Below are 16,442 nucleotides of genomic sequence, written 5' to 3' on the forward strand. Positions count from 1 at the left end.
CCCCAAAGCCACCTGGTTCTAGGAGTCAGAGTAAGTTCATGCACTCACCCTTTAAATGGAACACCTGGGTCTCCCAGCAGCATCTGTGTCATTCAACCACAATTCTCACTGGTTTTTATAGTCCATAGTTGTGAGGACTTCTCTTTCCAGCTCTGGAACCAAGGACTAGGCATCAGGTGTGAGGCTATGACCCCTTGCTTCTCACAGGAGGCCTCTGCATTGGAGATATCCCTCCCAATTAAAAACATGCCACACGTGGATGTTGGACCAGGTTGTTCCACCCTACACCCCTCCTACCAATCTCAATGTGCTTTTTTCTTTACTTCTCTAGTTGTAGGACTTCCATTCAGCCAGCTTTCAGGCAGTTCTGAGTGATGGTTGCTCTGTATTTTAGTTGTAATTTTGATATAGTTGCGGAAGGCAGTGAATACTGATGTTTACCTACGTTGCCATCTTGGTTCTATGATACCCTCTCTTCTGATTTGACACTCTTCCCATACAATTCATCACTAGGAACATACCAAATAAACTTAATTATTTCTAGCACCTCTCTTTTTGTAAAGTGTAAAAACAAATATTTGTGATTTTCCAGGGCCTCTCTGGGACATCTCAGGGATAGTTTTTGGTGCAAAATATATCCTGCTTTTTAAAATATTATTGTATACTTAGAATTTAATTTGGAAAGACAAATATCAAAAGTTGTCAGGAGATTTGAAAACCTAAGTTAGGAATTGGGTTATTGTCATAGATGTCTGAATCATATATAATAAAAGGCTAATATGCAAATTGACCCAATGGTGGAACGACCGATCGCTATGACATGCACTGACCACCAGGGGGGACAAATGCTCAGTGCAGGAGCTTTCCCCTGGTGGTCAGTATGCTCCCACAGGAGGAGCGCCACTCAGCCATAAGCCCTGAGCCAAGCTCACGGCTGGCGAGTGCAGCAGCAGTGGTGGGAGCCTCTCCAGCCTCCATGGCAGTGCTAAGGATGTCCAGGGGGAGTGGGCCTAAGCCAGCAGTTGGACATCTCCCAAGGGCTCCTGGACTGAGGGAACCCCCTGAGTGCACAAACTACATGCACTAGGCCTCTAGTTTTTAATAAAGAACACCTACTGACCAGAGCAATTCCACATTAATCTAATTGCCATTTCATTTCTTATATACATTAAGTTAACCTATTAGTTTATATATTTCTAAATAGTGTGTGTCTTATTAGCATAAATTATCAGTCCCTAGTTCAGATTGGGGATAAAAAATTTTGAATTTCTTGACTTCTGTGTATTAACCTTAAACCCACAAATCTAAATCCTAGACCTTGGCATATAGGGCCACATTTCTGGACTATGTATCAGATAAGCTATGAAAAATTATAGAAATTTTACTATAGTAAAATGAATTAAAGAAACATGTTCTACACGTTTTCATTTATAAAATGTTTATGATTACATAGAGAAGGTTTCAACTCCAATATTCTTTGAAGAAGAAAACAGTTTCTCTGCTAGATGTTTTTAATAAATTTAATAGATTTAAGAAAGTGTATTTCTTTTAATAAAAATTTTATTTAGTTTCTAAAGGAAATCTATGCATTTGTACTATGCACTTTAGGAAAATAGATGGTACAACTAGCTCTGGGTGGATATTTGATCATGTTTCCCAGCTACATAAACTCTGTAAATTGGTGACAAGCAGGTGGTGTCTCATATCTTCAAAGGAGAGCCTTGAATGCAGCCTGGGAGCTTCTAAGTAGTTTTAGTATCTACATGAAAAACTTGAGCTCAGCCCTTTTTCCTCCTTTCTTTTGCATTGACACATTAGTAGGCTGTATTAACTCTGAAAATCAAATTGATTCCTATTTCTATACTGGAAAAATGCTCACTTTGTGAATAAGAACATATTTCACACTGTGGATTTGAAGTCATGATAAACAATCATAGATGTGAGAATTTGAAATATGGAGTCAATCATGAATATGTCTATAGTAGACACAGGTAAATTAATTATTGCAGAAGTTTATTTAGGTGGGTATTTTATGGGTGTTTAGATGTTAGGGATTAGGCCCATTAAGGGTAGGCTCATGCCTTATTCATTACCAGATTTCTTACCCCCAACCCCTTACACACACACACTTTTGCACAGACCACCTGGAAGGATTTTTTTTTTTTTTTTTTTTTTTTAGAGGAAGGGAGAGGGAGAGAGAAATAGAAACATCAATGATGAGAGAGAAACATAAATGGGTGCCTCCTGCACACCCCCTACTGGGGATCAAGCTCAAACTAGGGCATGTGCTCTGACTGGGAATCAAACCCTGACCTCCTGGTTCATGGGTTGATGCTCAACCACCGAGCCACACCAGCCGGGCCCTAGACGGAATTTTAATAAATTTGTTCAATGCTTGAAAATAATTTGTTTTATTTAAAATGAATTGATATTACATTTGCACTTATAGTGCATTGGATTCTTTTTTTTTGTAATATATTTTTATTGGTTCAAAGAGGAAGGTAGAGGGAGAGAGAGATAGAAATATCAATGATGAGAGAGAATCATTGATTGGCTGCCTCCTGCATGCCCCCTCCTGGGGACCAACCCCACAACCCTGGCATGTGCCCTTGACCGGAATCGAACCTGGGATCTTTCAGTCCACAGGCCAACACTCTATCCACTGAGCCAAACCAGCCAGGGCAGTGCATTGGATTCTTATGGCTAATCTTCTAGTGCATCATGAGACATGCTTATACTTAAATGTATGATGACTGCACAGCTTAAAATTTCTGAGAGAATTCTATTTTGATGTAACGTAGTCATTTATTTATTTATTTATTTATTTATTTGGATTTTTAAAAATAATTCTTTATTGTTGAAAGTATTACATATGTCTCCTTTTTTTCCCCCATTGACCCCCTCCAGCTCGCCCCACACCCCCCGTCCCAGGCCTTCAGTATGCTATTGTTTGTGTTCATGGGTTATGCATACATGCATACAAGGTCTTTGGTTGATTACCTCCCACCCACCCACCCTCTCCCGCCTTCCCTCTAAGATTCCACACTCTGTTCCATGCTCCATGTCTCTGGATCCACTCCATCTGTCAGTTTATTTTGTGTAATGTAGTCTTTTAATACATATGTTAATTACAAGCATTTCTGTAGTTTTTATTTCAAAATTCTCTAAGCTTTTACTTATAAATACGTGAACAAAAAAAAAAAAAATTCTGATTTGCCCTAATGCTAATGGAGGACCCAGAATATTGAAGACTTACAACTATATTCAGATCAATAGCATAGGGTCTATTCCACACTATATTAGTCAGCTGGGCTGCCATAACAAAATCCTATAGACTGAGTGACAATAACAGAAATGTATTTCTCATAATTCTAAAGCTGGGAAGTCCTAGATCAAGGTGCTGGCCATTCAGTTTCTAGTGAGGACTCTTCCTGGCTTTTAGATGGCTTTCTTCTCTCTGTGTCCTTACATTTCTCTCAATTTACATACACGAGGGCGGGGTGGGGGAAGGAGAGAGAGAGAGAGAGAGAGAGAGAGAGAGAGAGAGAGAGAGAGAGAGAGAGAGAGAGAAATTCCCAAAGGCCCCATTTTTTAAATATCATCACATTGGGGCTAACACTTTATCATATGAATTTTGGGGGTGCAAACATTCGGTCCAATACACACACAGAGCTCATTTCTTGTTCATCGCTGCTTATCTATCGCCACTATCCCCACTCTGTCAAGTCAGCTTCTTTTGCCTCTGACATTCCTGCTGATCCAAAAGGTGAGCTAAGAGAGACAAAACACATAACTGATGAGTGAGAAGAATGACATAAAAGCATAGTGGTGGAACGAATTAACTCAGAACACTGTTGGGAGTAGAACCAATGAAGCGGCCAGAATGTTATTATTTTAACCACTGGAAAATTTTTAGAGTAAAATCCACAAGCGTATGAAGCTCAGTCAGACAAAGAGTGATAACCAGTGCACTGAAGTGGTATTGCGATGCTTGCCAAGGGACTTCTGGAGCAGCCTGGCTGATGACACCGAGGCAGATGCCAAGCCCAAGGATGGATGGGCCTGGATACCTACAGGGATTTCTCTGCAACGTATCAGAGATGTGTGGGTCTGGGGCCTAAGACATGTCTGCAAGTTCCCAAGTCTATGTGTCTGTGTGGTTATCACTAGTTACAGTAGCCACAGTACCCCAGCAGCTGTTTTGTTTAAATGACTCAGCACAGGAAAATGAAGGCGGAGAACTTCTTAAAACCCCTCCAGCCATGTTACTCCTTTGGGATGTGGACACAGCTCCGATTAGCTAAGATGTTTTACTCTGGCTCTGCAGTGATGACATGGACATTGAGATCCTGGAGTGTGGCTGCAGGGAAGTGCAGCCTCATTCAGTGGGTAACTAGTTCACATTGCTTTCCTATCATAATGAAATTAGTGCAATGTTTCCACTATGTAAAACCTCTAGAGATATTTGTCAGTCCTAACAGTCCCTCTAGACCTAAGAGGAGATAAGAACACCATTTCAAATGCAGTCTGTCAATCAAGATTTGAGTTTTCTTCCCCACAAGTATCATTTGTTCAAGTCGTGGTACCAAAGAAAGACCAATCATGGAAGGAACAAAAAATTAAGTTAGCAAGTCCCAATCTTAACATACTTACTGGAGCTGGTCTTCTCTACTTGAGCACTCTGTTTCTGGAATTTAAAGCCTGCAGTGGTGGTTAGGAAAAGCTACCGATAATTTAGCTACTGTGCTATTATCCACACTAATAATTACCCCCGTTAATGGGAGAGTCTTTGGGTCATGTATTATTCACTGGTTTGTCTTAAGCATTTTAATAAATAGATTACATATGAGTGAACTAGATTTTTCTAAAACCAGAGGCAAAATGGATATTAAGAAAAGTTTCAGTATTCATGATGTACTCCTTGTAGAGAGCCGTCTGGGAAGGCACATGGATACTTTTTTAATTCTTATCAGCTGAGCCCAAGGGCACTGGCAGAATCCTGTTATCAGTACCCATGTACTTGGAATAAGGAACAAAAGGACCTTCACCCACCCAAAATAAGGAGCTTACTCAGATCCTGATGAATAGGATTTGGGCACACCCGAAACTCCTTTTGATCATAAAATCCCTTTTGGAAACCAATAAATATGCTGTGTTGTCTGAGGTGAGTGTGACTGTCTCTCTATCTGAGGACAGGAAGCCACCCGGCACCCAGCTTGATTCTATTTCTGTCTCTTGTCTCTTTGTTTCTCTAATTTCTTAATCCCCAGCTCCTCCCCTCAGGAACCTGTCTTTCTCCCTTTCCGTGCGGGACGCGGAAAAGGAAGAAACACCGCACCACACTCCTAACTCAGACAAATGAAAACAAAACAATTCTTTCAAAACTGGGGCCAGTGGCATGCCATGTTCACATCAAAGGTTCAATGAGAAGGTTGTTTCCCCCTGTCATTTTTCTTCAGTTTCCTGGAATGGGATGATTCTAATAATAGTAACATATAGCATGTGTTGCATGCTTATTACAGTTAAAGAACCATGATATACACTAAATTACACTAAAGATGATGACACTAGCAATAGCTAATATTTGAGTAGTTGCTATGTGTGAGGGGGGGGGCACTAGTAATTTCTATGCCATAATTACTTGAGCTGTATCAGTCCCATGTTGCAGATGAGGAAACTGAGACATAGTGGGGAGGGCACGGGCCCAAGATCACTCAGCTGGTAGGTGTGAAGTCAGATCTTGAACTTCGGCAAAAGTGCTGGCTGTTAACCCTTCTCAGTGCTGCTGCTGGGTGCTCAGGCTACCTCCAGGGCTGCCACTGCCCTTTAGGTGCTTCTGTACAAATTACAAAGGGCATCTTCCTCAGTATAAAAACTATTACAAACATAAGCCATTCTTTAGGAGTTATGCAAATTGAGTTATTGAACATAAAATAATAGATGTTTTGAATTCTTAGTCAAACTTTGGGAAGTAGCCACTGGGATATAAAATTTTATTTCAAAATATACTTTTTGCTCTCATAGAAATTAAATAACTATAGCAGATTGAATGCTTACTTTCTCCAATACCTTCTTTTCTATAAAAATAGTTTCTAGACTTGTGTTACATCTCTTAGGCATTAGGAGTTTATACATTTCAATTTTTAAGAAGATATTTTCTCCACTGGTGACTAATATTAGAAAGTTAAGTCTGTCCTAAAAACTATAAAAGTATTTGGATATGTCTGATAAATTATTCCTGAAAGAATATTGTGTTTGTGTAAGTGTGTGTTTGTCCTATATAATAAAAGGCTAATATGCAAATTGTCCCCTTGGGAGTTCAACCAACTGGGAGTTCGACCACCTGCTATGACATGCGCTGACCACCATGGGGTGGTGGAATTAAGGAAGGCCCTGGCCAGCAGCCGGCAGCCGAGGAAGGAAGGCCCCAATCAGCCCTGATTGCCAGCCAGGCCTAGGGACCCTACCCATGCACGAATTCTGTGCACCGGGCCTCTAGTATATATGTATGTGTGTGTGTGTGTGTGTGCGCGCGCGAGCGTGTGTGTGTGTGTGTGTGTGTGTCTCTACATCCTTACCAACATTTAGGTGTGAGGTGATATTTCATTGTGGTTTGTGTGTGTGTGATTTTTGAATAGATAATAGCTTTTTAAAAATATATATCTTTTTATTGATTTCAGAGAGGAAGGGAGAGGGAGAGGGAGATAGAAACATCAATGATGTGAGAGAATTGTTGATTGGCTGCCTCCTGCACACCCCACCCTGGGGACTGAGCCTGCAATCTGGGCATGTGCCCTGACCAGGAATTGAACTGTGACTTCCTGATTCATAGATTGTTGCTAAAGCACTGAGCCACACAGGCTGGGCTATAATAGCTTTTATTTGTTTATTTTTTTAGGCCTGGCCTGTGTGGCTCAGTGGTTGAGCATGGACCTGTGAACCAGGAGGTCAGGACACATGCCTGGGTTATGGACTTGATCCCCGGTAGTGGGTGTGCAGGAGGCAGCTGACAGAGAGCAAAGATCTCATTGCTCTGAAGAAAAACATCACCCCCTTTCAGCAGGAAGCAGCTAGGGAAGAGATCCTGAGCCCCCTTTTCCCTGAAAGAATCCAGAGCAAGATCCTTGAGGGGGGGTATTGTAGGCAGTTAGATATGAGCAGGGCAAGGACTATGGGCCAGGTACAGAAGGTCACCAGGGCAGAACACCCTGGACACCTAGTAATTAGAAAGAACTGGTAGGTAGAGCAGATATTGGAAATACTAAATTCAAGACCTTGCCCCAGAACTTCTCTCCACTCTAGAATGACAGGCATTGGCGATAAAGACCTCTCTCTACCCCAGAATGCCTCCGGTCATGCAGGTGGGATTCTCCTGACTTTTCCTCCTCTGGCATGTGGTTAGTCATGTGGGAGACCCCCACCCATAGAGGAGAACAAGGGGGTGGGGGGTTGGAGGAAAGCCCCATCTAACTTCCATGCCAGGACAGAAGATGATAGGACAGGCTCTGATAGGTCAGTTTGAAGAAGAAAGCAATCAATTCCCCTCCAAGAGTTTAAAATGAATCGTAGCCCACTTGAAATTTCTCTTCAAGTGTACTTACTCTTTGCTTGTTTAAATAAATTTTCTCTACCAAAAAAAACACCACACAACAACAAAAGCCTTTTTTTAAAAATCATGGTAAGAACACTTAACATGAGATCTGTCCTCTTCACAAATTTTGAAGTGACCCATACAGTATTTTTAATGATAGGCACAATGCTATACAGCAAGTTTCTAGAACTTAACCTTCTTGCTTAACTGAAGCTTTATGCCTCTTGAATAGCAGTTTCCTATTTCCTCTCCCTTCAGTCCTTGGCAACCACTAATCTTATATAATGAAGAGCTAATATGCTAATTAGACCAAACAGCAGAAACGACCATCTGGATATCCTTCCAGACGACCATCTGGATGACCTTCCGGATGAAGCCGGGGCTGCGAGAGCCGGCCGAAGCTGCAAAGGGCTGCGAGGGCCAGCCGAGGCTGTGAGGGCCGGCCAAGGCCGCCAGGGCTGCGAGGGCCGAACCCTTTGCACGAATTTCGTGCATTGGGCCTCTAGTCTACTATATGCTTCTATGTATTTGACTATATGATACCTCATATTCATGGGATAATGCAGCATTTGTCCTTCTGTGATTGCCTTATTTCACTTAGCATGTCTTCAAGGTTCACCCATGCTGTCTCTAAGACAGGATTTCCATCTTTTTTAAGGTTGAATAATATTCCATTGTAAGCATGCACCATATTTTCTTTATCCATTCATCCATTGATGGACATATAGGTTGTTTCCACATCTTGACTATTGTGAATAATGCTGCAATGAACATGAAGTGCAAATATTTCTTCTAGATCCAGATTTCAATGTTTTTGAATATTCGGAAGTGAGATTGCTAGATTATATGGTAATTCTATTTTTAATTTTTTGAGGAACCTCCAGTATTGTTTTTCATAGCAGCTGCACCGTTATGCATTCCCACGAAAGTGTGAGGGTTCCAAGGTCTCTACATCCTTACCAACATTTAGGTGTGAGGTGATATTTCATTGTGGTTTGTCTTTCTTTGATGATTATTGATGTTGAGGGTAAAAAGATGCACAACATTACTAATCACCAGGAAAATGTAATATTTTAACAAGAGATATAACTGGTTTTTCAAAATCAACTTAAAGTTATAGATATGGCAACACTATCATATTCCTTACTGAAGTCATCAGTCAGTATAAATTGTAGTTTCTTACAAAGTTGCAGTAATTCATATTCATCAAACTTTCAAATGATATATGTCATCTGGAAGAGAACTTCTCAAACTGTAGTATAAATTAGGATCATTGGCGGCCACATTCAAATGCAGACTCAAATTTATTAAGTCTGGTGGGGCCTGCGATTCTGCAGTTCTAAGAATCTCCCAGGTCACAAGTTGTTAGTTGATGTTGCTAGTCCATAGACTACACTTTGAGTAGCAGAACCTAGAACAGTGGTCATTATCATAACCTTTTAAAGGCAATATTGTTATATTCAATATGGAAAAAAATGCTGTTAAAATTTAGTTTTGGATCATAGCAGGGCTGATAGGGAGACTTGTTGGTGAAACAATCCTTCTTCCTCTTTTTTTGTGGTAATTCAATGTTGGAGAAGTTGGTGTTAGAGTCAAAAACTGCAAATGGTTCAACAGCAATGATATAATTTCACTAAGCAGCACTGCTTCATGTTTCTTCAAAGAATTTCTTATTCCTTTTGATTCTTTCAAAGGCACATTTGACTGAATTTTGGTTCCTGCACATTTCGCGTGTAGCATTAAATATCTTTTGTAAGGAGGCTGCAGTATTTTTAAGAGGAGTTAATTTTTGTACTTCCAGAATTTCCATAACAAAATATAATCAATTGCCACATTAAGTGAATGATTACATAGTAATCTCTAATTTATGCCTATGTAACACTTGGTGTATTATTAACGGGAAATAAAGATTTGTTGTTACATAGTGAATTACATCATTGTGGAAGTGTATATTGATTTAAGTTAAGAACTCAGAAATACTATTCCAATACAATAAACAAAGAGCAGATGATATGAATTGTACTACACAGCATCACATTTAACCTGTACACTAATACAAACTGAGGACTTTTTGGCTCACACTTTCAGATACTTATTTCTCAATACACAGAAATGTAATTCCTGGTGTAAAGACACAGGTAATTTTTTATGTTTGACCAACAAGGTCTTTTTGATAATCAAACTTGTGTGTCCTCTTTATCAGGAAATGGTTACAATATACCATTTTTCTTAGAACAAAATGCAGTGCTATCTGCTAAAAATTATCATAATAAATAGACAAATTGCCTGTTCTGGGAATTAATAAATTATGATAAAAATGTGACAATGGTTCAAAATGACAAAGTTGTCTATGATGTGAGTGTAGCCTTTTGAATGAGGAGCCTTGTGCAGTACACAAATGCACAGCCCTCCGTGGCCACCTGGCTGCCTTCCTCAGCATGTTTCATCCAGGGCTGTTTTCTCCCAACTGCAGTTGAACTGGACTCATTGCACCTGGGGTTTCCAGTCTCCAAATTAACGCCAAGAAGTCAGCTGTAGAGAATTAGGTAGGACACTTGAAGTATAATGTAGTCAGCACAAGCAGCAGTGATACGATCCACTTGGGTTTCTTGTATGGAGACCTTTTAAATAGAGGTTGATGTTTGTAGGCCCTCCATCTATCAAGTTTATAATCAGCTCTTGAGCAGAAAGAAAAATCCATGAAGATCTTTGCATTTAACAGCAGACAGGGAGCCTGTGTCTCAAGCTCCATAGATTTTTCCTATCACAAGAGCAGATTCTACCACCAGCCAGTACTCTATACAAAGGAAATCGGATGTACAGCTTTTCCTTGCCCAAGGGCCCACACCCCGAAACAATTAGGCCACCTTCTAGCTTAATTTCTATGTAACCTTGGCTAGGCACTCAAGTACATGATACAAATGTTATGCTTGGAAAGGCCCCGTAGAATCCTCTAGCCCAGTGGTCGGCAAACTGCGGCTCGTGAGCCACATGCGGCTCTTTGGCCCCTTGAGTGTGGCTCTTCCACGAAATACCACGGCCTGGGCGAGTCTATTTTGAAGAAGTGGCGTTAGAAGAAGTTTAAGTTTAAAAAATTTGGCTCTCAAAAGAAATTTCAATCGTTGTATTGTTGATATTTGGCTCTGTTGACTAATGAGTTTGCCGACCACTGCTCTAGCCCAATCTCTTTTCCAGTACAGGAATTTCCTTTCTAGCTATCTTGATCACCTGCCTTCTAACTGAGGGTTTCCAGTGACGGGCTGCTCAATAATCCATTTCATTTCAGCCAGGTCTAATTACTAGAAAAATTTCCCATGTATTAGGTTCTCTAAATTAATTGCTGCTTTCTTTATAACTTCATTTGTTTCGTTTTGTTTTTTGGATTATGAAATATATTCAATTTTGCTTCTGGTTTTTTAAAGAACTGAAAAACAAAGATAATTCTGTCTTCAGAGCCCTGGCCCTGATTATCAACGTTAGTGAGACTAGATAACAGGGCAGAGGGCTGGGCCACACATAGGGCTGGATGCCTCTGGGGGAAGGACACCTGAACCTTCGATTGGCCAGGTAGCAGGGTGCCCAGAAGGGTCAAAGGGATAGCCCCCAAGGAATGGTAGGGGGCCCACAGCACCTAAATGGGCAGAGGTGTGCACCATGGCAAAGGCTCCCGAAGCAATGATATGGAACTAAACCACCGTAAGTGATCCCAAGCCCTGGCCTCTCAGACATACACCACATGGGGATCTTCTTGGCCCAAGACTAGACCAGCACTGGGAACTGGACTGCCAGTGCAGAGAGACCAATGGCAAAGCCCCCAGGAGTGCTGGCAAGAAACTGGTCTGGGGTGGATCAGGGGTTGGTCACATTCCCTACACCATCCCTGCCTGTGTCCCAGGAGGCAGCCTTGGTCAGTGGCACCCAAGCACTGGAAAGCCGTGAACTAGTTAAGAGATTTTATTCTAATAGCTATAATTACAGTGCTTGTTTGTCAAACTGAAAACAAGTATACAAAACAGTTGATTACTAATCGTGTATTGAAAGCAGTAAGAGGTTCCATGACACCAGATAAACCAGTTCGGAGGTTTTCCCCAAGATAAATTTTAACAGCTCTAGTTTCTTCAGTGTTTATTGGAATACAAAAGAAAAAGTAGAGGTTGTTGTTTTTGATGTCAATCTAACCCTTACAGGCTGAGGGAATGAAAGCACACGTGGTTGGGGGCTCTGAAGAGCTGGCTCTAAGATGACCAGTCACCTGCCTGCGTTCCTACTGGTGAGACCCAGACAACCTGGAGCAAGTGTGTGTGTGTAGGGACCATGGGGGTCTCCCATTCTGGCCAGAGTGGTCCCACCAAAGCACCTACGCTGACCCACACTGACCAAAGGGAAGGCTGGGGTCCCTCCAAGGGGTCTGAGTGGTGGCCGCAGCCCCCAGCCCACCCCCATGGGCAGTGGTGTAAGCACAGGTACAAGCACAAACGCTATGGGATGCAGATGACCCAGCGAGACAAAGCCAATCAGGGACGGAGAGTGACCACGCAGAATGTATTGTGGCTGGTTCTGCCCACTGCACACTCCAGATGGGAGACAGACCACAGGCAGACTGGACTCAAGCTGTTACTGCAGAACCTACACTAGGCACATTTCTCCCTTCTCTGTGTTAAAGTGTCTCCTTACCTTGTATTGATATTATAAAAAAATGCACTCAGTTTGGGTTAAAAACCAACCACCAAAATGGATCTCAACACAGATTTGAAGTCCAGAGGAGGAGCGTTGAGGTGATCTCACAGCAACTCCTAGAGGCCCTGCCCCGGATGCCTAAAATCCCTTCTCAGTGCTGAACAGTGGGTTGATTCTTTTTTATTTTTATTTTTTTACAATAAAAGAAGCTGAATAATACTGCATAGGAGTACCAGAAACTACCTCATTGGAAACAAGAACTCTTTACATTGAATAAAAACCTGGTTGCAGGCTGCGTGTGCACATGTACAGCATGATGAAGCACGCTGGACCGACCATGGAGACAGCTTCTGGCACTCACACCACAGGGGCACCTCTGCCACATGGGAGGAAAGCAAGGGCGAAGGAGGGAGTGAGGGGGAAGAGAGGAGTTCGGCTCCCTTCTGGTTCCGGAGCTGAGGACAGCCAGTCCAGGCCTCATAGAGCCCGTCCCCGCTGGTGGCACAGGTAGCCTGAATGTACAGTTCCTGTGGCGCAGAGAGTGCAGGCCCGGCTTGTCCGTGATCTCGGCTCCCTTCATGGCATTGGGGAGGTCCTGCTTGTTTGCGAACACGAGCAGGACAGCATCCCCAGCTCATCCTCCGCCAGCATCCGCATAAGCTCCTCTCAGCCTCGTTCCCACGCTCTCGGTCATTGCTGTCAACCTCGAAGATGAGTCCTTGTGTGTTCTGGAAGTAGTGGCGCCACAGAGGCCGGATCTTGTCCTGGCCACCCACGTCCCACACAGTGAAGCTGACGTTCTTATACTCCACAGTCTCCACGTGGAAACCTGTGGTGGGGGTGGTGGTCACGATCTCACCCAGCTTCAGCTTGTACAGGACGGTGGTCTTCCCCGCAGCGTCCAGGCCCACCACGAGAATGCGCATTTCTTTTTTGCCACAAAGGCCCTTGAAGAGGTTCGCAAAGATATTCCCCATGCTGTAGACCCGAGGGAGAGACACTGGCCAGAGAAACCCTCCGCGCTACTCCGAGCCAGGTGTTGGTTTCGCTCCCACAAATGGTGGCTCACTTCATTTGTTAAAATGATGTTTTCTGGAACAGCACAGAACTTGATCTTCTTCAAACATACAGGGTGAGGCAAAAGTAGGTTGATAGTTGTTGTTAATGAGAGGAGAGGGTCTCATCTTCCTTGGTTGTTGCTGGAGGTGGATTTCTTGCAATATCCCAAGCAAAATAATTTTCTGAGCCTCACACAGGAGGACGAGTGATTTTTATTTCTGTGGAATTACATCCCTGACTTTCCAAGGTTCCATTTTTCTCAGTCCAGTTATAGAAAAAGTGTAGCTGGGACTTTAGCAGAGTTAAAATCAGATCCAGTGTCCAGAGTTTCCTTTCCACGTTGGAGCAGCATCCAATCCAGTATCAGGCTAGTACAGCTTGTGTTTCTCGCTGAGCTTATCAGTCCATTGCATGTGGGGTCCACAGGGCCACACCTATGGAGGAAACATGGGCCAATGCAAGGAAGCAGGAACAACAGAGCCCCATGAATCAACAGTCAAGAGAGCAACAATAGCAACAAGAAAGCAAACTCCTTTGTTTAAGAGATTACTTATTCCCAAATGTTTGTGCACTTGCAGTGGCCACACCCATGCTGGCCAATGATTTTTGTTCCCAGGTGTGACTGACAGGAAAGTATCTCCTTATGTCTCCCCACCTTTACTGGGCATGCATCTATCCTCCCTTTGTCCAGTGCCCTTCCCCATGATCTGCAGGGAGTAGAACAATGGTTCCCTGGAGAGTGCAAAGTTTCAGCTTCCTGGTGGAGCTGCCCAAATAACATGCCTGTAAATGTCTGGCTTCCCCCTTTCCTATGATTAACTAGAGGCCTGGTGCATGAATTTTGTGCACTCGGGGGCGGGGAGGTCCCCTCAGCCCAGCCTGCACCCTCTTGCAATCCAGGAGCCCTCAGGGATGTCTGACTGACAGCTTAGGCCCACTTCCCATGGGGAGCAGGCCTAAGCTGGCAGTCGGACATCCTTAGCACTGCCATGGAGGTGGGAGAGGCTCCTGTCACCCCCGCTGCACTCGCCAGCCATGAACCCAGCTTCTGGCTGAGCGGCGCTCCCCCTGTGGGAGCACACTGACCACCAGGGGGCAGCTCCTGCATTGATCATCTGCCCCCTGGTGGTCAGTGTGCATCATAGCAACTGGTCATTTCACGGTTGGGCCGAAACCAGCTCTCCAACATCCCCTGAGGGGTCCTGTGTTGCGAGAGGGCACAGGCCAGGCCGAGGGATCCCACTGGTGCGTGATTGGGGCCGGGGAAGGATGCAGGACGTTGGCCAGCTGGGGAGGGACTGCGGGAGGGCTCCAGGGCATGTCCAGCCCCTCTCGCTCAGTCCCGATCAGCCGGACCCCAGCAGCAAACTAACCTACCAGTTGGAGCATCTGCCCCCTAGTGGTCAGTGCATGTCATAGTGACTAGTCGACCAGTCAACTGTCTGCCCCCTAGGGGTCAGTGCATGTTATAGTGAGCGGTTGGGCAGCCTTAGCAGATCATTAGCATATTACACTTTGGTTGAACAGTCGACGGGTCACCGGATGACCAGACACTTAGCATATTAGGCTTTTATTATATAGGATAGCTAGCTAATTACAATGGTATCATTGTGAGTATGTGAAACACAGAGTTTATTATTGTATTATTATTTATTAACTAGAGGCCCGGTGCACTACATTCGTGCACTCAGTGGGTGGGGGATCCCTCAGCCCAGTCTGTGCCATCTTGCAGTCCGGGAGCCCTCGGGGGATGTCTGACTGATGGCTTAGGCTCTGCAGGTTGTGGGCCTAAGCCATCAGTCGGACATCCTTAGCACTGCCATGGTGGCTGTGCTTGCCAGCCGTCAGCCCGGCTTGTGGCTGAGTGGCGCTCCCCCTGTGGGAGCACACTGACCACCAGGGGACAGCTCCTGCATTGAGCGTCTGCCCCCTGGTGGTCAGTGTGCATCATAGTGACCGGTCGTTCCATCGTTCGGTCGATTTGCATTTTACCCTTTTATTATATAGGTTTATTATATTATTCTCTATACAAACTACTGTATACCTGCTTTTGCCACACTCTGTATTTATCAAAGCTGAATTTAAAATCCATATATAGCTAAAAAGAAATGTATAGAGGCATACTATAGGATTACAGAATTGTAAGAAAGTATATAATAATATATATTTGATTTTCTTCATTTATTACCTTCCCCCACAAATGTTTAAGTATAGTATTCTCCTTGTGTAATATCAAAAGAAAATGTCTTCTAGCATAAAAGAACTGAATTGCTCTCATAATATCACTGAAAATAAATTCTCTACAGAATGTAACTGATTATATAAAAATGTTCCAGTTCATTTAGTATAATTAGCAGTAAAGTCAATTAATTAAGCTAATTGTCTTTGGGGACTCCACATTGCAGATTTCTTTTCCAATTTGCCAAGCTCTGTCCAAGGCTGCCTTTCCCCCTTCTCTTTCTATTTCTTTTTATGTTTTCACTTAGGATCAATAAGGATCTGTGGGCCACACACTGAACCTGACAAGCTCAGGGAAGGCCTAGTGGCAGCCTTACAAACTCAGACCTAAAGTTACCACATAGGATGGTCGGAAATTAAAACTTTTTAACTAAAAGCAGTTATGGCAGATAGTCATGTCCTAGGCTAGGATCTTCCCTTACAAAAGTCAATCTTTAAACAACAATGAGGTACCACCTCACACCTGTCAGAATGGCTATCATCAACAAATCAACAAAAGACAAGTGCTGGAGAGGATGCAGAGAAAAAGGAACCCTCGTGCACTGCTGGTGGGAATGCAGACTGGTGCAGCCACTGTGGAAAAAGGTATGGCGTTTCCTCAAAAAATTAAAAATGGAACTAGTGATCCCACTTCTAGAAATATATCCCAAGAAAACAGAAACACCAATCAGAAAGGATATATGCACCCCTATGTTCATAGCAGCACAGTTTACAATAGCTAAGATTTGGAAATAGCCTAAGTGCCCATCAGCAGATGAGTGGATTAGAAAACTATGGTAGGTCGACACAATAGAACACTACGCTGCTATGAAAAAGAAGGAATTCTTACCATTTGCAACAGCATGGGTGGACCTGGAGAGCATTATGCTAAGTGAAA

General features: G+C 43.3%; 1 pseudogene across 1 annotated transcript; it reads right to left on the reverse strand.

Annotated features, from left to right (window-relative positions):
* Nucleotides 1-9,020: 9,020 nt before the first annotated feature.
* On the reverse strand, nucleotides 9,021-13,245 carry LOC308239954 (ADP-ribosylation factor 1-like; annotated as a pseudogene). Its single transcript has 2 exons — nucleotides 12,630-13,245; nucleotides 9,021-9,190 (listed from the first exon to the last, which is right to left on the reverse strand). The product of its transcript is annotated as an ADP-ribosylation factor 1-like (transcript).
* Between the last annotated feature and the right edge of the window lie 3,197 nt (nucleotides 13,246-16,442).

Source organism: Plecotus auritus (genome assembly GCF_963455305.1).
Source record: "Plecotus auritus genome assembly, chromosome: 1".
Classification (NCBI taxonomy): domain Eukaryota; kingdom Metazoa; phylum Chordata; class Mammalia; order Chiroptera; family Vespertilionidae; genus Plecotus; species Plecotus auritus.